Source organism: Callorhinus ursinus, unplaced genomic scaffold (assembly GCF_003265705.2).
Source record: "Callorhinus ursinus isolate GAN/ISIS: 27379988/994484 unplaced genomic scaffold, GSC_fseal_2.0 scaffold4, whole genome shotgun sequence".
NCBI classification, from domain to species: Eukaryota; Metazoa; Chordata; class Mammalia; order Carnivora; family Otariidae; genus Callorhinus; species Callorhinus ursinus.
The window spans coordinates 127814463-127828774 of NW_027397066.1; the positions used below are offsets into that span (position 1 = coordinate 127814463).

The 14312-nt window shown below is 43.8% G+C and overlaps 2 long non-coding RNA genes across 2 annotated transcripts; one reads left to right on the forward strand and one right to left on the reverse strand.

Annotated features, from left to right (window-relative positions):
- The first annotated feature begins 3170 nt into the window (after positions 1 to 3170).
- Positions 3171 to 8085, forward strand: LOC141372521 (uncharacterized). Its single transcript, XR_012377792.1, has 3 exons — positions 3171 to 3489; positions 5917 to 6050; positions 7948 to 8085. It is a non-coding gene; the product is annotated as an uncharacterized lncRNA (long non-coding RNA).
- LOC141372522 (uncharacterized) lies at positions 6061 to 11484 on the reverse strand. Its single transcript, XR_012377793.1, has 3 exons — positions 11357 to 11484; positions 9012 to 9082; positions 6061 to 8786 (listed from the first exon to the last, which is right to left on the reverse strand). It is a non-coding gene; the product is annotated as an uncharacterized lncRNA (long non-coding RNA).
- Between the last annotated feature and the right edge of the window lie 2828 nt (positions 11485 to 14312).

A 14312-nucleotide genomic window follows, 5' to 3' on the forward strand; every position in this document is an offset into this window, starting at 1 on the left:
CTAATAAGTTTTCCCTTTTCTAGGAGTATCGCATTTTTAAGGATTTTTTTTTTTTATTCATTTGAGAAAGAGAGAGAGCACAAGCGGGGGACAGACAGAGGGAGAAGCAGACTCCCCACTGAGCAGGGAGCCCAACAAGGGACTCCAACCCAGGACCCCAAGATCATGACCTGAGCCGAAGGCAGACACTTAACCGTCTGAGCCACCCAGTTGCCCCAGGAGTATTGCATTTTAATCGGGAATTAAAACAAAATTATTTTTAAAAGTGCAATTTTAGTCTCAGCAAGCTAATAGGGGAGGTATGTTGCTTTGGTTTGTTTGTTTGTTTGTTTGTTTGCAGAAGAGGTAAAAAGGAATTCTTCAGAGAGCCCTTAAAATTATGCAAAGAGGTGTCTCTTTAAATGGCTGGTTGAGACTCTAAATTTACCTACCAGTTTATAGAAACACAGAGGATAGAGGAACGTGATGAATGTCACTAAGAGAATGCAACCAGCAAAATCTAGCCTGAGAGTTTCTATTTTCTACAATACAAATAATATTTTTTAGAAATTAATTGCAAGGAAGAGAAAGAGATGTTGGGGAAACCTGTAAATTAAGAGACATAAAACACATATTTAACCAATCACAAGTTGTGGACCTTGGTTGGAGCCTAACTAAAAACAACAAATTATAAAAATGAAAATTATGACATTTATGAGACAATTGGAAAGTTAAAGTTTAATTTAATTGGATGTCTGAGGATTTTAAGATAATTGTTAATTTAATTTAGTGTGATAATATTGTGGTAGTTTAAAAACAGAGACCGTATTTTTTAAAAAGATTTATTTATTTTAGAGGGAGTGGGAGGGGCAGAAGGAGCTGGAGAGAGAGAATCTCAAGTAGACTCTGCAGAACCTGATGCGGGGCTTGAGCCCACCACCCCGAGATCACAACCCGAGCCGAAATCGAGAGTTGGACACTTAACTGACTGAGCCACCCAGGTGCCCCAGGGAGTCCTTGTTTTTGGTATACATAGTGAAATAGTTACTAATAAAAAGATCTGTGATGGTTAATTTTGTGTCAGCTCGGCTAGGCTATGGCGCCCAGCTGTTTGGCCAAACACCAGTCTAGATGTTGCTGTGTGGATATTTTTCAGATGTGACCAATACTTAAATCCGTAGATTTTTAGTAAAGCTCATTACCCGCCATAATGTGGGTGGGCCTCGCCTAATCAGTTGAAGGCCTTAAACCCGAAGACTGAGTTTATAGACCAAGAAGCAATTCTGCCTCAGGACGCCAATATAGAAGAAGCCCTGCCTGAGTTTCCAGCCTGCAGAATTCAGACTCAAGTCTGCAATGTCAACTCTTACCTGAATGTCCAGCCCCCACAACTGAATGAGCCAATTCCTTAAAATAAATCTGGGTAGAGAGAAAAATCATGTGGTTTTGTTTTTCGGGAGAACCCTGACTAATTTGTGATCTTTTATCTGAGATTTACTTCAAAATAATATGATAAATGGTAGAGAGTGGATCAGTGGGTAGACAGGGAAAGACTGACCATAAGTTAATAGTTTTGGGGTCTGGGTGATGGGTACTTTTGAAAACAGAAGTAATAGTTTCTAATTTTATGTACCTTCAAAATTCTCCATAATAAAACAACAACAACAAAATACTCTTCTTCCATGTAATTATTGCCAAGGGTCATTTGCAAAGTGTCAAGAGCTATGTAAGGCAGATTTTTTAACCCAGCTCTGTCCAGTATTTATAAGCTCCCTCCTCCCACCACACTCCAAGGCCACCCCTACAGTGTTTTCAGGGATGACTTCTGAAACCAAAGGCAGCTAGACTTTGGCAAGATCGGGGAGAACCTCCACTCAGAGGAGGGACCTGAGAGAGACCAGGGCTCACTGCAGGTCAGGTCACTCAGCTCCTGAAAGAGGCCAAACTGTTTCTAGAATCTTGTTCTCTGCACGCCCATCTGGAGCTGTCCTACAAACACTCTTGTTTCCCTGAAAGGGTATTTGATCACACAGTGCAGGGAGGAGAGAAGCCAGGGCTCTCCTCTCCTGAGACGTTTCCTGTCACGCCACCCCATCCCTAGCACACGGTAGCCCTGGCTCTCCTTCTGGCCCCTCTTCATTTGTAATGAACGATTTCAGGCATGCTGAAGAGTATACCAATAAAATCATGGGTAATTTCCCACCCAGCAGAAAAAAGTAAACAGGACAGGCTCAGCTGAAGACTTTGAGCCCGGCGTAGACTCCCTTCCTCGTCCCTCCCTCCCCAGAGGTAACTGCTCTCTCGAACGTCAGTCATTTTCTCTTTTCTTTAAGGAGGAGGAAAAAAAAAAAGGAGGATCAGTTGTTTTGGTTTTATTTTTTAAATTACCGTGGATTTTTAAAAATGCTCTCACAGCATATATGCTATCCATAAACAATATGCAGTATAATTATTATTGATGTTTTACATTTTTACAAATGTGTTCATATAGTAGGTAGCCACATGCACCCTGCTGTCTTCACTCAGCTCTAGGTCTGTGAGAGGCATCCACGGCAACCCGCGTGCGTCCAGTCCATCCATTTTCGCACTGCTGAATTGCATTCTGTCATAGGCATGTCCCACAATTTATTGATCCATCCCTTGGCTGATAGACATTTAGGGTACTTTCAATTTTTCTTTTTGACGAACAGGTAGAATGAACATTTTTGCACTTTCCTCATGCAGAGCCGAGAGCCTTTCTCTAGGACTTTTTCCCACTCCGTTGTTTCCCCACCAAGTTCAGGCGTGCAACCCTGACAGCTCAGGCGCGACTCCTTCCCTGGGTTAAGTGCTTGCTCTCTGCCTCCCTGGCAAGGTGAGGTAGCCTTCGGGCAGTTACCTAATGAATTCAGGCAGGCATCACTTGATAAATGAACATTTCCTCATAGTGTCTTGCTGTAAGAACAGGTTTGGGGAACTTAGTTATCTGAATAATTGCCCTGTCTAGACTCAACCGCCACTTCCCTGAAGTTCTTGGCAGTATCCAAAAGGGGTCAGCGCTAATAGAACACAGTTAAATATAGACATCTAGGAATAAAAGGCCTAATTAAGAACCAGGAAGTTGCTCTTGGGAAATTTAAAAAGTTTGCCAAGGCATCCTTAGCTGTGCCAAAGCCTAATTTGGCAAGGAAATGCTCATGAGAGCCCCAAGTTGAGGGGGGGGAAAGAAGCAGATTTATCCCCTAAATCACTAGGGCTCACTGGCTGGCTGCTTCTTGGGTTTGCCCCCAGGTCACACTCCCTCTGACAGGGAGGAAAGAAAGCCACCACAAGGCAATTGGATTCGATTTCCTCCCCTGTCAGAGTCCTTCTAATTTCTCGAAACTACTAATTTACCAGATGGAAGAATTTCGGACCCTGAGATACCTTTCCAGTTCTAAGTGCATTTCTCCTTACCTTTATGCCATCTGTGAGGAAAAAAATTGCCTCTCTATTGGAGATAACCCAGTGGAAACCCTTTGTCATCCTGATGTGAGTAAACAGGGTGAAGTGCCGTACTCTTGCTTGTCAGCTTTTAATGGACTTCTGCTATATTTTACTAATATCGTTTGACAAACTCTGCATGCTAATCTGGATTTGTGGCCATGTTTCTAGTACCTACTCAAGAATTATAAATTAGCTTGAGTTTGGGCGCCTGGCAGGCTTGGTCTGTGGAACATGTGATTCTTGATCTCGGGGTGGTGAGTTCGAGCCCCACGCTGGGTGTAGGATTACTTTAAAAAAAATTTTTTTTTAATTGGCTTGTGTTAGGGATGCTCGATCTTCATACAAATATAAATGATACTCCAAATTGAAACTCCAGAAGACAGCCTTGATACAAAATATAAAACTGTCATTTTTGTCTACTCAACAGCCAACCTAGGGAGGCTGCTTTGGGCAGCACAAATGTGGTTCTGAACCACCTCAGCTGGTGTGACCTCACCTGTAAAATGGGGTTGTCTGTCTCCTAGGTTCCTGCTCGGATCAGTGAAGAGAATGTACTGGAAAGCACTTTGAAAAATACAAAGTGCAATTCAAATGGATTATTGACAGCCCTTTGTTAAGTGTTCGTTTGATTGCTGAATGTCCTTGAACACAATGAAGCATAATTTCTTATAAACCGTTTTATAACTCAGACCTTTTCACTAATTCAGAATGACCTTCTCTCCAAGCAGTTCAGCTCCTGTGGTTTTATTCCACAGCCCAGGAAGCTGCCGTGGAGAATCTTGTAAAGGAAAGGGCTTTAGAGGTCCCATCGTGCCCCATCTCAGCCCCACCTCAGTGGGGCTCATCTCTCCATCCCACCCCCACCCCACCCCAGGTAATCCTCAGACCCTCAGGTTGGACATCTCTGATGAGGACAGCTCCCCGGGGGCACGCAACAGCCCCTCCGACGGAAGGTAGGGTACCAAAGTGAACTCCAGCGAGTCCAAGTCACCTCCGCCCACCAGCCCCAGGCCAGGGGTTGGCAGACTATGGCCTATGGGCCAAATCCACCCAAGGCCTGGCTTTCACTGTCTGTGAGACAAGAATGGTTTTTACATTTTTAAACAGTCGAAAAAAAATTGAATAGTATTTTATGACGTGTGAAAATTAGGCAAAATTCAGACTTCAGTACCCATACATAAAGTTTTATTGAAACACAGTACATTTGTTTTCATGTTGTCTGTGACCGCTTTCACACTGCAACAGCAGAGCTGAGCAGTTGCAACCCAGAATTTATGGCCCGCAAAGCCCAAGATATTTGCTATCTGTTCCTTTACAGAGAAATGTTGCCAACCCCAACTTTACGTTGGCAATCTTAACCCCTTTTTAAATGTGTGAATGTTTTCCTGCTATTGACTCATTCTACCAATCCTTTTTAAGGGCCTATTATGGTCCAGGTGCTGTGCTGGGCACCGGGGATATTTCAAAAACGTGTGACTAGACCTTAAATGTTCTCACCACACACACACACACACACACACGCACACACACACACACACTACACAGAGATACCATAGGGATTCAGAGGGAGCATTTCAGAAAGATTTCACAAAAGAAAATTTGAGCTTGAATGGGTTAGGTTTTGGAGAGTTGGAGAGGATTAAGAGTTTTATAGCAAGAAAATATCCCATTAAAGCCACAGAGTCGGGAAAGCTCGTGATGTGTTCTGAGAACCCAGTAGTTCATCCAATACGTTAAGAAGGCTGCCGGTGTGGCAGGCATGAGTCTAGGTCCCGAGATACACCAGTGGGCAAAATAAGAACCCCCACTCTGGTGTAGATGACACTCAAGTGACCATGAGCTTGGAGTATGGAGTAAAAGGTTCATAGAGGACAAGAAGGGACCCAAGGTTGAAAGCAGGTAACAGACAGGAATGGAACACCCACCTGAGGAAGCCCCCTAGCCTGCTGGCTCAACAGAATTACAACCAGAAATACATGGTACCTGGCCCTGCTCTTATGTTATGGCCTCAGACTCTGGCCTGGGACATTCAACGTTCCAGAGCCTCAGTCTCTCGTCTTCCAAATCAGGGGGTAGGATCAGATCTAACTCAAGAATTCAATGATGGTGGTTACATCTTGGTTTTCTTTTCTTTTCTTTTTAAAGATTTTATTTATTTATTTGAAAGAGAGAGCACAAGCAAAGGGAGAGGGAGAAGCAGACTCCCCATTGAGCAGGACGCCTGACATGGGGCTAGATCCCAGGACCCTGGAATCATGACCTGAGCCAAAGGCAGACGCGTAACCGACTGAGCCACCCAGGCGACCCCATCTTGGTTTTCAAATAACAAAATTTCTGGGATTTGCAGGGGAAAAGATCTAGATAGCTATTAATTTGGGGTTTGTTTACAAGTTGCAGTTGTGTTTATTTTTCTTATTTTGGGAATTAAAGCTCTCCAAGTGTGTTTTTCTTTAAAAAAAAAAAAAAAGGTAGGATTACATGGTCCCTAACTGCAAGGATCTACAATCCCATGGAAAAGAGATGCACACAGTGATTAAGAGCATGGACCCTGGAGCCAGACCGCCTGGACTTGGACTCCCCAGCTCCGCGCTGGCCAGCAGTGCCGTGTGAGTAAGGGGGGTTACGTGCCCACCTGAGCCTCCATTTCCTCGTGAAACGGGGACAGTAATGGTATTGACATAAAAGGCTACTGTGAAGATTAAGTTAGGCAATACGTATAAAGGGCCTACAACAGTGCCGGGCTGTCAGTCAGTGTCCATGGACGTTATTATTATATAGTCGAACGAATAAAGGGGACAGAGAGTAGTGGAGGCAGCGATCAACGTCTGTAAGGGAAGAACGGCATTACAAAGTGGGGAGGATTGCTTCTATCTGACAAAGAGGAGGGTTAAGTGAGGCTTCGTGGGGGCTGGAGTGTTGGAGAACGAACAGGTGCTTTCCCAGCAGACCAGTGGGATGACAGTATTTTAAGGAAAGAAAACTGCATGAGAAAAGATGGCCCAGACCAATTTCACCTTCTCCACCCCCATCCTCTCCGCTGCTCATCTCGCCAAGTAGGGCTCCTTCCATCCCTCACCCCACCGTTGCCACTAGCTGCTCAAGACAGATACACAGAGGTCTTCCTTGTCTCCCTCTCCAGCTCGTGCCCCAAGTGTGGCTGAGTCTACCTCCCATGCATCTTCCAAGTCCATCTTCTCTCCCTGTCTCCTGCACCTCTGCGTCTCTCTAGATCCCTAGATCTCCCTATAGTTCTATATCCCTCTAAGGGATTCTGCCCTTGCTCCTAGCATCGAATCCCACTTCCCGACCCTACGGAATCAGTCCTCTCCCACCCCCGAATCCCAGTCAGCCCAGCTTTCTTTGGTATTCCCAGAAGCTTGCTGTTTCCTCTGTCTGGAATGTTCCTTCCTGCTCTCTCTCCCAGTCTCCCTGAGACTAGCAGTACTCATCTTCCATGTGGCAGTTTTGATGCCACCTCCTCGAGGACATGTCCCTGACTCTTGCACTTGGCCGCTACCCTCTCTGGGTACTCTGCCTTTACCACAGTCAAAATCAATCAATTATTTGTGCACTTGAGCTTCATCTGTAAATTCCGTGAAGGCAGGGATTTTTTTTTTAAATCTGTTTTGTTTTTGTTTTTTTTTTGCATTGGTATACGACCAGCACCCAAAACAGTGACTGACAGATAGCTAGGCACTCAGACAATATGTGTTGAGTGATTATCTTTTCCTAACTAGGCAGTGAGTACCACACAGCCTGGGCTATGTCAGTCTGACATGCTCAGAGCCTACTTAGCTCCTGCTTGACTTGTACTAGACACACTGCAAATATTTGTTGGACAAGTGAATAAATAAGTCAATAGCTTCAAAAATAGAGCTCCAAATGCATTCCCAGTTTGGTTCTGATACTCTGATTTGTGGTCTGAATAGCAAGGAGCAAAGCCTCCTTCACCTGGGGAGAGATGTACACCATGCTCCTGTTAGCATAGCCTAAAAGGGCAGGAACTAATCCAACGGTGGCATCTCAGAAACAGAGAGGGTCTTGTGGTTGATTTCGTTCAGTCTCCATTGGATGTTTGAATCCTTCCCTCATCACTCCTTCATTCAGTCTAAGCTTGAACACCTCCAGAAGCAAGAGCTCACTCCTCATTCCTGAGGACACCAATCCCATCTTCTGTCACTCCTGTTTGATGGAAGTTCTTTGTGAGCCTGAAGCAAGAGCTGGTCCCTTGTAGCTTCCATTGGCGGACCCTCACTCCAGTCTCTATGACACAGATTTTTAAACTATGAATTTCAACCCATTAATAAGTCAGGATATCAATTTAATGGGCTCAACATATGTTTTTTAATGAAAAAGAATGGAATAAAATAGAATACAATGGCAAATATCAAAGTAAAGTGAACATAGTAAAGGCAATAATGCTTTCTGGAATGCTTATTTCAGGTTTAAGTGTGTATTTCTGTGTCTTCTGGGTGGAGATATAAAATGTAGTTCTTCCTATAGGTAACAGCCAAGCGAGTCTGCAAGCCACTGTCCTGGAGAATTAACAGACATGTGCCCTCACATGATGGCCCTTGCAGCGTGTCAAGACCAGTCAAGATGGCCTCTTCCCAGCAGAACAGCTCTAGCTTCTTTCCTCCCTTGTCCCCCATGTGATGCGTTTGTCAGCTACTTTCCCTTAGAACTTTGCCTGCGTCCCACTTCAAGAGTGGCTCTAGGACATGACGTTTAGTAGCATACCCTGCGGCCACAGGTCTCTCCCTCGCCAGCGTCGGTGCACATTTTGTAGTCCCAGTGTTTCCCTGAAAGTGAAGACCGTCAGAAAGCAGCCAAGTGGAGTTCTGTCTTCTCCCTTTACTCCATCGGATTACACGAGTGGCTCCATGCAGCAGACAAAGCCCTTCTTGGGTTTTCTTGTTCCAAATCTCATTTTAGCTACGATATTCTCCCAAGATGGACCCAACTCTAATTAGTGGGGTTGTTTTATTTGGTCTTTGGGGCTGCCATATCACACTAATGTCTCGGATCGCCCAACTCTTCCATAGCCATGTCTATTCTAGCCTGTACTTAGGTAGGGCTCTTGGGGGAAGGGGAGACCATTTCAATCTTTAATTTACCCAATTAAATTGCTTCTTGTTGGCCTCAGTCTGTATCTCTGATGGTGTCATTTTGGATCCCGATGATTCCATCACATGCGTTCACCATCTCTCCCTCCCACTTGGGCTATTTGAGCCAGTTAGCGTAACTGAGAGAGCAATGGCTCTGAATCAGACGGTCTGAAGTTCAAATCCCCAGGCTCTGGCTGTGTTTCAGTGTGCCCTTGGGAAAGTTACTTAATCTGTCTGTAAAATAATACCTCACAGAGTTTTAGAAAAATCAAGTGATATTTTATATATATTACATGACACATAGTGGGCATGTCATAAATGGTAGTCATGAGCAAAAATAATATTTGCCCCGGACAAAGGGGGACAGAGCTTCCTCCCCCACCACTAGAAACTCCCCGACTGAGGTTTCCCATTATCACTGCCCTTTATAGACCTTCCAACAGTTTCCAAGTTTCTTACCTATTTGTGAATCCAACCCCCCTTTTTTTCTTATCTTCAGCAACATCATGAGAGGTTTATCATACTCTTTGCTGAAATCCAAACACATAGTTCAGTGGACTTCTCAGGCCTCTTGGCCCAAGAATACCAAAGGACAAGGAAGGATGAGGAAGGGGTGATTAAGCCTGATGGGGCTTGATCCTTGTCACCCAGTGTTGTGTCCTAGTGATTACCACATTCTCTTCAAGACGCTCACAAAGTAACCCTTCTAGAACCAATTTTTTCCAAGACGGACCACATGCTAACCTGTCTGTAGTCTCTAAAGTCAACTTCTTTTCCCTTTCTGAAAATGAGCAAATGGGCTCGCCAGCATTTTTTTACAACACGCCTTCTTTTCTTTAAGATTCTTCTAATTTCAACCCATCACAGCTTGCAGAATCTCGTCTGCAAGTGGCCTCAGTCCTTCGCCACCTATCATTTATTCCAGAGATCCGATTTCACTTAGAGCAACTACGCGTTTCCTAAAAGCTTGTTGGCTTCCACTGTCACGTATCAGAGCCCATCCTTCCTCTGCATTCTCCTGGTCAGAGAAAACAGGCAAAAACACGTCTCCCAGAACCCCGCCTTCTCCGGGCCAACTACAGTTTGGCCACCACGTGCAGGGACTGGGGCTGTCCCCCCTACCCCCCAAAACCTCTCTTTTTGTGGTCCCAGGTGTTTTTTGACTGCCTCGATTGTTTTAGACTTTCACTCTTCTGATACTCTTCTTGTGATCACTCTTGGCCATGTGCTTGCCTTGTGGTTTGAGTTTGTGTCCCGTCATACCCAGGTTTTCCCTTCTTGCCTAACAAGAACCCTAAGGTGACACAGCTGCTTTCTTCTTTTGGACAGACTATCAGATCTAAAGGAGTGATTCGTCCTGTTGCTTCCTATCCCTTTGGGAGGCCAATACACAACCCAATGAGCTTATCAGAAGACTGCCGATTGCCACTGGGCAAACCGCAGAGCAAAAGTTTGGCATCTTTTTTTGGTTTTTCTAAAAAAAACTCGTTAGGAATAATAATAAGAGTTGTTAAATATTACTGAGCATTTGTTTATTTATTTTTGGCCAGGCTATTTTCTAAGCACTGGAAATGCGTTATTTTATTTCATCTTCCCAACAACCCTTCTGGCAGGACTTATTATGATGCCCATTTTACAGGCGAGAACACTGAGGCACAGGGAGGTGAAGACATGTGTCTGTGGTCAGAGATGAAGTAAATGACAGAACCAGGATTGAAGCGCAAGCCTGCCCAATGCCACAGTCTCCGCTCTTGCCTGCCACATCATAACAACAGGTATCCCTGACCTTGTAATTAGTCCACTGGCCTTTTTCAATCTATGCTGGACCGTATATTTATCTCCATCAAATATCATTCCTGCCTGTCTCACCTGGGACTTGGAATGTATAAACGTCTTTTTGAACTTTGATTACCTATACGTTCACTTTCATGCCAGGAACTTCTGCTCTCTCTAACTTCCTCTGTTATGCTTCTTATGACCACGTGGCACTGCAATCATTTCTTTACACGTCTGTGAGCTCCCTGATATGATAGGCTATTACTTATTCATTTTTGTGTCTGCTGAATGAATGAACAAATGAATGAATGCATGAATGAATTCTATGTGTTCATTCACATTATCAATTTGAAATATGTTGAGTAGGCTGACCTTAAGGGGAAAATCTCAGTATCTGTGTTCTTTCAGGAATGATGCTTTATTTTCCCGGTGGGGATGACCTTTCTGAGCAGGCTGATGGCGGAATGGCATAAAAATCCCTCTTCTCACGAATTCTCACACATGCCTGCAATACCATAATGAAAGATTTATCCATTGGACTTATGTCTTACAGCCATTTATACCTCAGTCCCCGCTCCTTCAAAGAAGGAAGATTTCGTAGAGCCATGAGGAGGAAGCATGAGGTCTGCGGACATTGAGCAGAGGGACACAGAGAACCTTCCAGAAGGGCCCAGAGCTAATCCAGTGTGCTGCCGGTAGAGACCCCGAGTTCCACAAGCAGAAGCCCTTAATAATTTAAAAAAAAAGAAAAGGACCCAGAAGTGTCCTAGTGACTCTCAAAACACTTTCACTTTCAATAAGATGTAGGCTCCTTATTTTAAAGCAGGAAACTTAAACACAATCAGCTCCTTTAAGAATGAAAGTCTTTAAAAAAAAAAAAAAAGAATGAAAGTCTTTATCAAAGCAGTTCTTTAAGAAAATAGCCTCAAAGGCCTTGGTAAAAACCTGAGGAATTAGAACAAATGAGGTCAGTGTCATATGTGTTGTGCGTGTCTATGAAGATGTGATCCAAACTGAATTATACTTACCGGCGAAGCACTGAGTGGGTGGACGTGACCAGCTGCACCCCAAAGTGCCTGCTTCTGAGAGGCTATCTCTGGCTTGATCTTGGCCCAGTGCCCACCCCTCATCTCAGCACATTTCTGACTTACCCAGCCATCCACTCCCGGTGCTGGCTTAGAAAGAAAAGGCTGCTGTTATCTTAAGTGAGCAATTTAGCCCTTATTTAGGCATTTCCTTAAAAAACAGGTTACATCAGCTTGTTGGGTGGCAGATCCCAGCCCCTCGCCTGGTTTTTGCTGCTGACTCTCTTTGGGGATCTGGGGTCAGTGGTTTCGGCTTCCTCGGCCTCAGTTTCTGCATCTGGGCTTAGGGATCGGGAGCAGGGGACCAGGAAGTGGTTATTTCATTAGCAGAGTGCTTTATACCATTTCATTACTCCATGAGCATCCTCCTGCCTTGCTTCCTCACTGGCATATTTTGAGACTAATGAGATAATGGACTGCAAGTGGTTGGACAAGCCCCTCGGAGGGAGATAGTGCCCAGGACACTAGCCTCACTTCCTCCTAAAGTAATTCTGGTTATCATCAATGCTCACGGGTGGAGATCTAAGGAGTGACCTCACGTGGTGGCCACAAGCCACACACGTTGCCTCCAAGTCAATTATCACAAGAAACAATCATGTTATTTACCCGTTTCATTCTGATCCTCAAAGCAAATGGATAAAGGAAATCTATGGCAACTGGGTATGAAACCCAGAATCTCATATCTTTAAATGACAAATAGTAAATAAATACGAAACAGAAACCCATTCAATTCTGACCCGGAAGCAAGAGGTTGCATAATGTACTTGCAGTTAAGTGTGCTTAAAAAAAAAAAAATTCACATCCACATTGAAAAAAAATCCATTTGTGCACAGGATAAAATATTAGTAAGGTATGCTCATCTTCCTGGATGCCTCTGATTAAGCACACCACTGTAAAGGGAGTTCACTGGGCACCGCATAAAATGAAAGGAAGGGACCTGGTTCTTTAGTAAGCTCACTGAGATCACCTTAATTAACTGATCAATTTGGAGTGGGGGTAGATTAGAGAATCCATTCAAGGGTCTCTTTGATGAAATTGACAGGTGAGTTTGGTGCAATAGGTGGGGAGAAATGAGAGAGAAATGAACCTCAAACAAGTAATTCCTTCCAGGTCTCTGGTTGGTGGATTTTGAGGACAGCCCCCTCTCCAGTCTCACAGCGTTGCAAAATTTAACCGTTTCTCTGTGTTCTGCTGAAATACTTCATTTCAGAGTCCCGGGAAGTGATTTTGCCTTCTGTTCATTTGTATTAGGAACTTAGTGACTGACATCCGAGCAGTGCAGGCTGTGGGAATTAGGGAAATGATGTTAGAGCTGTTTAGATATCTGCTTTTCGTTCTACAAATATAAGGGGAAGATTTTAAATATTAGATGGCGGAAATAAAATATGGATAAAGAGGTATTCACACCAGGTCTTTATGGATTAATAATTGCAAACCTTTTCTAAGTCTTTCTCTTCATTATGTCTCAAATATTGAAGCTGCCTCTCTCCAGCTCTTATGGCTATGTTCGCCTCTGTAGGATTATGTGAGGTAAAGAGCTCCCACTATGGCTCTCAGCCCTGGGGTCCCAACAGCTGGGAAGTGTACGGCAAGTGAATGGAATAATCCATTTCAAATAATGAAAAGCTAAAGTTTATCAATGACTTACTATCCAGAATATAAGCAGAATGTTTCAAGGTTATCACCATAAGGATACCTCTCACTTAACCGAATTCCAGTGTGATCTTACTTCCTTTCCTTCTCTTTTGGGTCACAGAGTTGAATTAATTCTACTCTTCAGTTCATAGTGCACTCATCAATCCATAAGAGGCCTCTCTTTCACTTTATTGTGGTTTTCTCTCCTACTTCCCGATCCTCACTCCAGTCTCCCCCTGTTCCAGACCCCTCACTCCTTTATTTAGACATATGTGGATATTTGAATAATATATAGTATTGCTTCGTGTGTGCATGTTCCATTACCAAAGACAATGTCCTATAAATCTCATTTTCTTTCCTGCTTTTTTCATTCAACTCAATGCTTTTGCAATCCATCCTTGTTGTTTTATGTAAATCTAATTATTACTGCTGAAAGGCTTACATAAAACCACAGATGCTTGGCCACTGTCCTAGGGACAGACGCCTGGTTGACTCCATCCTTTACTATATCACAGCTGGTGCTGTGGGAGCACACACGGGGCTGTCCCCTCACAGATTTGGGGAAACCCGTCTCTGGAGTCTACAGAGGAGTGGGCTCGCTGAAGCCCAGGCTATTACAATCCCCCCAGCAGGACCAGCGGGTTCCCATTGCCCTGAATCTCTTTCAACAGTTGATGTTGCTAAGATTTCCAAATTTTGACGATCTGATGGTTTTGAAGTGGACTGCATTGTAATTTAAATTTGCATGGCACTGATGACTAGCAAAGTGAGCATCTCTTCATATGCTTATTCGAATTTGGATTTCTTCTACTATGAACTGCCCATATCTTTGCCCATATTTTTCCTACATGGGTTTCTTATATTTTTCTTGCCAACCTGTAGGAGTTCCTTAGGGCATTAATTCCTTACTGATTTTGGACACTGCAAACATCTTTCCACAATGCCTTCTGCCAGGTAGGTTAACTGTTTTCAACTGAAATCCTTATGTTTGATATAGCCATACCCATCAATTTTGGGTTTTATGTTGTTTTGGGTCTTGGTTAAGAAATTTGCTCCATACCCCAGAGCCACAAAGATATTCTTATACGTACTCTTCTATAGGATGTGTTTATACTTCCCTTCATACTTAGGTTTTCCATCCATTTGGAATTTTTTTTGTATACGTTATAAGATAGGAATCCAACACTTTTTTTCCCATAGTGAGTCAGTTTCCCCAACACTATCCACTCAACGATCTATCTTCCTCCCACTGATTTGGGAAGAA